Below are 8,939 nucleotides of genomic sequence, written 5' to 3'. Positions count from 1 at the left end.
GAGAGACTTGGAAAAAATTATGTTAAGTGAAGTAAGCCATGCCCAAAGAAACATAGTTCCATGGTTTCCCTTATTTGCAATAGCTAGTATATGTCTGAGTCAAGCAGAAAAGGTCAGATAAGTTGATGTTAGGGAAATGAACCCCAAGATAAGTATTCAAATTTATTTCTTTAATTGTTTCTAACATATTTATAAGATGATTTCTTTGTTGCTTTGTATGTCCCTCCCCCATGGTATAACCCCTGCTTTCACTGTATTTGATGTTGGTATAATTTGTGGAGGGGAAGGGCAAAAACAAATCGTTTAAATAAGGATACAGGCGGACCCATTGTAACAATGCGATGTACAAGTCATTATGTCAAAAAACAAACTTTACAACTTTGGTGTGGGGGGGAGGGTCTAGTGAGGGGGTAAAGGGGGTTATGGGAAGGGATGGCAAGGGGAAACAAAGGAAGAGGCAACAATGCTTGATAAGAAATGTACTCGTTATCTTGCCCATGTAATTGTAACCACTCTGTATGGTATTTTCACAATTAAAAAAATAAACAAAAACATCTAAGACCTTCTATATTTGATAGCAGACATTTGAGCTTGCAACTAGATTATAATCTTGAAGAAAAACTAGGTAGTATTAGCTCTGTTTCTCTCACATTGTTTAAAATGTATTCTGTGTAAAGAGAAGCCAAATAAATATTTCTTACATACTGTCAGACAGTGCTCCTAAAACTTAAATTGCTCTGGATGAAATTTACTTGCTACTTTCATTTGCACTCATAGTTTATTAAAACCATCTCAGTCCTGCTCTTCATCCTTTAGGCATTCATTATTTAGAGAAACTAAACAGCATGAGATGGCTAGATGTCATCTTCCTACTTGAGATTTCTCCTTTAGCATATTGGGAAGGGTCTAAGATGATATTCCACTTTAAATTGATTCATAGCAGATGATCTGTAGGTTTTTTCCCAATGTTAAGATCATATAAATAAGTTAGGGGAAACATATGTTTATTTATAGCTGGGCAAGACCATTGAAAGATAAGAGTCTTTCTTTGTTATTAAGAATGCATCCAATTTTGCATACATTATCTTCATGGTCATAAAAAGCATTTCCATTGGATGAGTTCCTCTAACTGATTCTACTAAAAATCCAATGCATTTCCAAGGTTGTGTTTAACTATTCAAGCTCCATGGAATTTGGTGAAGTTTTACAGCTAACAGGATTAATTGCTATTCTTTGGTTTATGAACACCTTTAAGTGAATGAGCAAGACCACATGGATTTCTTATTTTTCTGGATTTTTAAGAAATACGTCATTTTAGCCCAGAAGCCTCCTCCCCCATGGCTTAACATGCTCTTTCCCTAGGTGACACTAGGCTCATGTAGTAAAGGCAGCAAATGATCAGCCCCTACCCCTTTTCCCTGAGAGAGCACCCTGTTGGGATAGCTATGACCATATAAGGCAAGGAGATCCCACAAATCCCAGAGCTTATAAATGGTCATCGGAGACAATAGCTGGCACTTCTCACTTCCTCTCACCTGGTGAGATGGGGGTCTTGCTGGTCCCCTTACTGGCAATAAACTTTTCCTTTGTTCTTCCTACCTGGATGTTCCTGTGGCTTTCTGGCTGAGTCTAATTTACTCTAACATGTAAAATTAAACAAAGTTAGTTTAGGCATTGATGAGGGTAGGAAGCCTGTGATTGAATGGTAAAAATATGAAATGGGGGCTATTATTATTGTGCATCTTTTCCTGTATTGTTCTTCTCCCACATGGATATCTGGGTTCATGGAGGAAAGAGAAATTCTCATATGACACAGAAAATTATTAAAGATGATTTTTGTGCTTTTATCTTTTTTTAATGAGAGAAATAAATGGGAACTGTTAGGTAGGTAGGAATAAAAAAAGGCATACATGGCATGTGGAATACAATACTCAGCCCAACATGACTTTTCTTGTTTTCATAGTACCGCAGGTTCCTGCTCAAATGCTTCATTTTCCCATAATGCTCTAGGTGTCTGGTCAGCCAGTGAAAAGAGTCTAGCATGCACAATCATCAAGCAATCATTGCAAAGCCCAAGGGAGGAGATATGGGAGAAACCCTGTACTATAAAAACAGCTCTCTGAGAGGACTGCATTGGATTCCACTTTGGACCTCTCTCTATAGAGTGTCTAGTTACTTCCTTTTCATGGATTTCTTTTCACTTTCAAATAAACTTGCTTTGCATGCTTTAAACACTTTCTTGCCTTTTAAATCTTTAATGGGCAGATAAAACAAGCCCCACCCCTAGATGGCATCTTTAAAGTCTGCCTCTGAAATATAAGCAGAAGCTAAAGTACCTGCCTTTCTAGAGGAGCCCTGGCTAGGAGGAGGGTGAGGTGTGTCTGTCAAGTGATTCTGGGAAGAAAGATGAAACAAAATAGATATAAGATCATATAAAGATAACAGGAGGCTTATTTTACTCACAGAGCCCATGCAGAGAGGGATTTCAAGGGCTGACAAGAAGCCAGGAGGTAGCAGGGAACCAAGGGTGAGAGAAGAAAGGACTGAGGGCAGTTGCCCAAAGAAGTTGATAATTTGCCAGTTTAGAGAAACTTCATCAAGGTAGAATGTGTTCCTAAGATTCTGGTGCTGGCTATTAAGTTTTGTCACAGTTGGAATAGATGTTGATACAGGAGCAGACTTTACATCAGCAACTACGATCATTGTTATTCCCACAGGTGTTAAAGTATTTAGCTGATTAGCTACATTCCAGGCTGTGGGGTATGTTGGGTTTGGGGTCATTGCAATGAGAAACTAATTCAGGTTTAGAGCACAAATCACCTCATGGGGAGAAATTATAATTAGGACAGAGGTGATTGGGGTGTCTGGATATGAAACAACTTAGTCAAACCTACAACGGATATTGAAGCAACATAAGGTAATATGTATTCATTATACATGCGTTCATTAAATGTTAATTAGAACAGATGTTAAACTTGTAAGATCACATGGTTATATAGTTAGACCTAAGGTAATGAGAAACAGAGGAATATGACAGGAACACAGAAGTTAGGAATGTGCTTCTATTCTGGGTGGTGCTTGCCACTCTCATATATAAACTTTCATCTGACCGTCACACAATTTCTGCAACTGTTTTTACCAGGTCTACTGATGAGTTTGTCAAAAGTCAGGATAAAGACACTGCAGAGCACACAGCTTTTTCATGAGACGTGCACCAATCAAGACTTGACTGCCTCCAAAACCCTTTTTCTAACAGGAAAAAGAATGAGAAAAGAAAGTAAAAAAAGAAGGGAGAGGGGGAGGAAGAAAGGGAAGAAAGGAAGGAAAAAAGGAAAGAGGGAAGAAATGAGCATGGAAAGGAAGAAGGAAGGAGGGAAGAGAGGAAGGAAGAAAGAAAGAAAGGAGAGAAAGGAAGAGAATGGCTCCAACAGTGTCCAAGATACAAGACAATAATAGTGTACAAATGGCCACAGGTCTGGAAGGAAAGACAGATGAGAGGCAGAGATACAGGAAGCCATCAGGTGCAGCAAGAGATGGTGGTGGTTTTATGGGTCCTGAATTCACAGAGCATTGTGTGGGTTCTCTGGAGATTTCCTTTCTCTAAAGTCAGCTAGTTTGTGCCTAAACTAAAGGGTGTTATTTTGAAGCCAAATAGACTAGGAAAAATGAGTATGGTCAGCTAACAGCAAATACAAGAAATATTCCTTCATGTACTTCCCTTAATATTAAGGGAACAAAAGCCATTTGGGGGGAAACAAAGCAGGATAACTTATAGAAACTGAGGCCTGGGGTAGGCAACTCAGAAATATGGCATCTAAAAACTTAAAAATTCTACCTTTGCTTCAAAGAGAGGCAACTGAATGAATTCTTTCCTAAGGGATGCATTTCTCACCCAAGAATTTACAACTGCCTGACAGGATGCCCCAAAATGCAGATAACAGGGCAGGGTCTCTCCTTGTTTCAAGGATAAGGATCTGTTTTATGGCAGGATGCATTCTTATCTGGAAACTCAGAGAATAACACCAGGGGTAGTTAAAGCAAACATAATGCACCTCACTTTGCATAACTTAAAGCCAGACTACCTGCCTTTACTCTCTTAATACCCAACAGCTTAAGATGCTGTGTGTCTTTCTGGGTGTCTCCTTTGTCTGTGTCTTTGTGTCCCTAAGAGAGCACCCACACTCTGCTAGAGTGTGCCTCTGCCCTTCTGTTTGTCTTCTTTTTTTGTTTGTCTGTTTCCTTGCTTGTTTACTTAATAAAGCTCTGCCAAGTTTTCTTACCATTGTGACTTGTCCAGAAATTCTTATTCTGGGATCAAAGTCAAGGACCCTAAGTGAAGAGTTTCTATATTTAAAGGGGAGCTTCACTAAACCTCACCTCTGTCCAGTGACAATTTCAAATGAATCACTGTGGGAAATAAGAATGGAAAGAGGTTATATTGAAATAGTTAAGTAGATGCTTATGGAGAAAGCTTCTTTGCCATAAATATTTTAATTTTCACTAAATACCTAAGTGTTTTACTTTCTGACCTTGGCTCTCTATGGTTTCAGTATAATCCATCACATTCTGAAAGTAATTATTAAAAAGTGCTCCTTTCTTGAAGGAGGTAAACTCATTAGACCCAGAGCCTGTGTCTCTGTGAGCAGGTGTAGGACTGGCAACTGTTGGGGGTCCTTTATTGGATGGAAACAGGTCCTGGGTGGAGGCCAAGGATGTTCTCTCTCGCCTCCATGGCAGCAGGGCACCAGGCTCCCCAGAGGCCTTGAGGCCTCAATGGTTAACGCATAGTTTGTAAATGCACTTGCTTTCACAAGCAGCCATCAGGATGCATTATTAATACTGTACTGAGAAGAACAAGGGGCTTTTGTGGTTTATGCAGTAAACTGCATTTCCACTTAAGAGTGGACTATAGTAAATACAAATTGATAATACAGGCAATAGTAATCACCAAACCACAGCACAGGCAGCCTTACAAGAGAGGTCTGGGGCCAATTTCCAGCTAATTCAATGGTAAATGTTTGCCTTTAAAAAGTTTCTAGCCTGAGTAGATGGGGGTTCTTACATTCACTTCTCACCTCTGTAATGTTTTGTTTGTACAAAGATCTCTGAATTGCCTGCCATAGTGTAGAAAAACTGATTGGTTCTATAGATATAATTGGCTCATTAACTAAACTATATTTTATTTTTAAGCCATGTAATTAAAACATTATAAATCAAAATAAAAACGTTCCATATTTCCAATAATAGGAAGACACTGGTCTTATTTTGACAATGTTTTCTTGACCATCTTGTCCTGAGGGAACTTGAGAGGATAAAGAATAATATTTTCTTCAACTAAAGAATATGGGTGTCCTACAGAGGCAGTGTGGGCAGGGAGGCCACAGCTCATAAATCCTTGATTTATGAGCCGCCAGGCGGTACAGTATTTTCTAGCTGGCTCCTCATAGCCAAGTCCACAGACTTGTCACTGCATGAGTCATGACCCTTTCAGCTGTAGTTTGGATAAAATGAGTTCTGTGCATGGGCCAAGCAATCTACTTCCCATGCAGTTATCTGTGGGAGATAGCTTGATTGCAACTTACTAAGACAGAACCCATTCTTAAGTTGGGAGCTCCCTTTGGTGTAAATGTATTCTTACCCATCAGCCAATTATCTGTAAGCTCACTTGTAAATATGCCACAACAGTGTTTCCTCCCTGAAGCCCTTGAAAAATACTAAAGGTCAAAGTATTGAAAGCTAAGCACAGAAGGTCCCATGTGGTTTCCCTCAAACAACAGCAGACATTTCTCTCCAACTTATCTCACATTGTAACTATTTTCTCTGAGTACTACAGTATTATGAATACCATTTATAAATTATTGTAAATTATTTTCCTATACTTTTCATAATCTTCTACAATCTAGAGATCACACACACACACACACACACACACACACACACACACACACACATCTACAACTACCATCAGTATAACCAGTTTACAAACAAGGAAGAAATTTGTTGATAGTATTTTTATCTCAAGCAAAATATGGCATATTTTAAAGTTTAGGCATACTTTTCATGGAAAACTAAGAACATTAATCCACTGTTTATTACTTAAGTTACATATTGCCTTTATTTTCTTAAAAATGTTTGTTTAAATGATTAGAGAACAAACTAAGCAATATGTTTGGGGAAATTTCTCCATAAATATTGTAAAATAAAATTTGCAAATAAGTTTAAAAGTGCAATGACTGAGCCAGCTAGCTCCAGAGTTCATCTTGCATCCTGCTCTAAGTCCTTCCAACATACTATTTTTCTATTGCTGTTCTTTTGCTGGCTTTCTCCCTAGGATACTCTATTCTGTGCTAGGTCATAGTCATGGGCAATGTCCATTTATATTTATGTCCAATTACTTTGTTACTGCTTTTCCATTACACAGACCATAGGAAAGTGTTAGGATCCTTACTCATTCCTTTATTCAGAGTATGGAGAGAAACGAGGTATGGTGGTTGCTGATCTCTGAGGATAAGTGTCAACTATTTAGGAGTAAAAAAAATATGCTTTAGGGTTAGGTTGTGGTTTAGCATTCTTCAGTTTTTCATAGAATTTATTTTACTGTAGAATAATTGCATAAAGTTTTCAGATTAGGTCCAGATGTACATCCACAATGCCAAATTGCAGAGAAATGTATAACATATGGTGTGGAATTCTTATGAACATTATGAAACCTCTGGATGTCAAGAACTATAATAGCCTAGATGTTATAAAACAAGGTCATTTATTCATTATAGTTGAGAGGTGGCTGCTGAGTAAGAACAACACGACTCACGTGGTATTCAGGTAAGGGACAGGTATATTCATCGCTCTGGCTGGCACCAGGCCAGGTTGGCACTCCAAGCAGCTGGGAAAGAGCGGGCCTGGCCCAGGGCTAGGTCTTATCTAGGGGTGGGGAAAGGTGTGGCCACATTGAATCCAAATGTGACCTCAGTGGATGCAGATGTGACCTCTTCCAGGTGTGCCAGTTGTCTAGGCAATGCAGGAACTGGGCGGAGACTTGGTTGCTAGGAGGATGGAGTCTGCTCACATCTAGGAGCAGACCTTACATTCCAGTCTTTTAATAATCATGAAACAGGGTGCAAACTCTCTGGCTACTTCCTGATGACACAGGGCGTTGACATTAGGTGTAAAAGTCTGGAATGTGGTCTCCTCCCAGAGAAAGCAGTGAGCCGCAGCTGTCCCTTGGTAGGCGTGAGTCCTTAGATGAAGTCTGGAGAAAGTTTCATGAGGCATTAAGGGGCTGGAAAAATATACTAGAGAGCAAAAAAAATGGCAAGAGGAAGGGCTTAGAGCTGAAAATTAAAAATTGGATGACTTGGCTAGAATGGCTAGTTCTTATATCCTGCATTCCAGGCTGTCCTGGAGTTGACAGAAATGTCCCTAGCTACTTCTGACATCTGGATAGGTAGGGGAGAACAACAGGTAACAAAGGCAAGAGTGTAAATTCCTGTCCAGTTAAAAGGTATTAAAAGGTAGACAGATTGGACAGTAGATAGGCAGGCTTCTTACTTCTATTGACCTCCTGGCTCTGGTTAATTTTGAAAGGGCAGACACAAAGTGGCTAATGTGACATCATCTCCTCTTACTTCTCTCCATGGTCCCTTGTTCCCCAGACTGGCTGAGTCTAGGTGCTCGTTGCTGGGATAGCTCGTCCCCGTTGGTATTATGGAGGTTTGAACTCAAGGCCTGGGCACTGTCTGCCCAAGGCTAGCACTCTACTACTTTGAGTTATAGTACCATGTCCAATGTTTGCTGGTAAATTAGAGATAAAAGTCTTAAGCCATGCTTCCAGCCTGGCTCTTTGCTGGTTTGTTAGGAGATGGAGTCTCAGACACTTTTCTTCCCAGGCTAGCTTTAAACTGCAGTCTTTGCAAAAAAAAACCCTTTAGTATTTCCAATTAAAACAACAAATAAGCAACAAAGAGATAAAATAGAATAAGTAGAGCTTACATTGGCCAACAAATATTCTGCAATGACAAAACTCGTTAGCCATGATAAGAATTTTAGCACAGATATACCCAATATTTTAGAACCACATAGTCAGTACTAGAATACACAACATCATACAAAAGGGCAAAGCTCAAAACCTAAAAATTTTAACAACATTTAGACATTTTTGCCAACAAAGCATATCAGATGGTAGGGACTCAGTTTCTAGGGCCTGTGAAGAGGCAGCAACTTGTTAGCAAGGCACATTAGAATAAGTAAGTGGAGGAGTAGTAAGCTTGGTGGAAGGTAAAGGGTCAGATGAAACTCAACCCTTAACCCATCATGTGGTCAAGATGGTGAACTCAGGATGGCAAATTTCTGAAAAAAATGCAAAGAAAGCCTGAACAAATAGAAACTCTTAATAATTTTCAAACCTAGATTGGCTAGCCTTTAGGAGGGAACCTAGAGGGGGGTCCCTGGGACCCAGCCTGTGTCACACTCTTCAGGGCACAAGCCAAAATGTTGTAGAAAAGAGAAAGAGAGAGATATAGAAAGTTGGACAAGATTAACAGAGAGAGAACAAAGAGAGCCTGAAAGTAAACAGACTTCTGACCATTTACCATTACAGTGTCAAAAATCTGAGAACGGCATAAAAAATTGGCACTCTGGCTTTCTAGGGATTGCAGGAAGCATTTCAGAGGGGTTTCAAGTCACGGGAGTGACACACAGCACTCCATTAAAGGCATAGGAGAGAAAAATTTAGGGAGTGAAGGAGGGCTTATCGGATGGAATGAGTGTCCCGACTTACCACCGAGACCTCTAGGGAGGAGTGGCCAAGCAACCAGAGTCAAGCATCCTTGGCTCCAGAGTTGACCATCCTTTCAGTTAAAGGCCTAGCAGGTTCTCTGGCATGGTATCCTGTCTGGAGAGAGACTGAGCGACAGAGAATCCTTAGAGAGTAGATCACTCAC

This window comes from Dipodomys spectabilis, unplaced genomic scaffold (genome assembly GCF_019054845.1).
Source record: "Dipodomys spectabilis isolate Male_0828 unplaced genomic scaffold, ASM1905484v1 ptg000083l, whole genome shotgun sequence".
NCBI classification, from domain to species: domain Eukaryota; kingdom Metazoa; phylum Chordata; class Mammalia; order Rodentia; family Heteromyidae; genus Dipodomys; species Dipodomys spectabilis.
The sequence above is the reverse complement of the archived record's forward strand: the minus strand, read 5'-3'. Positions refer to the sequence as shown.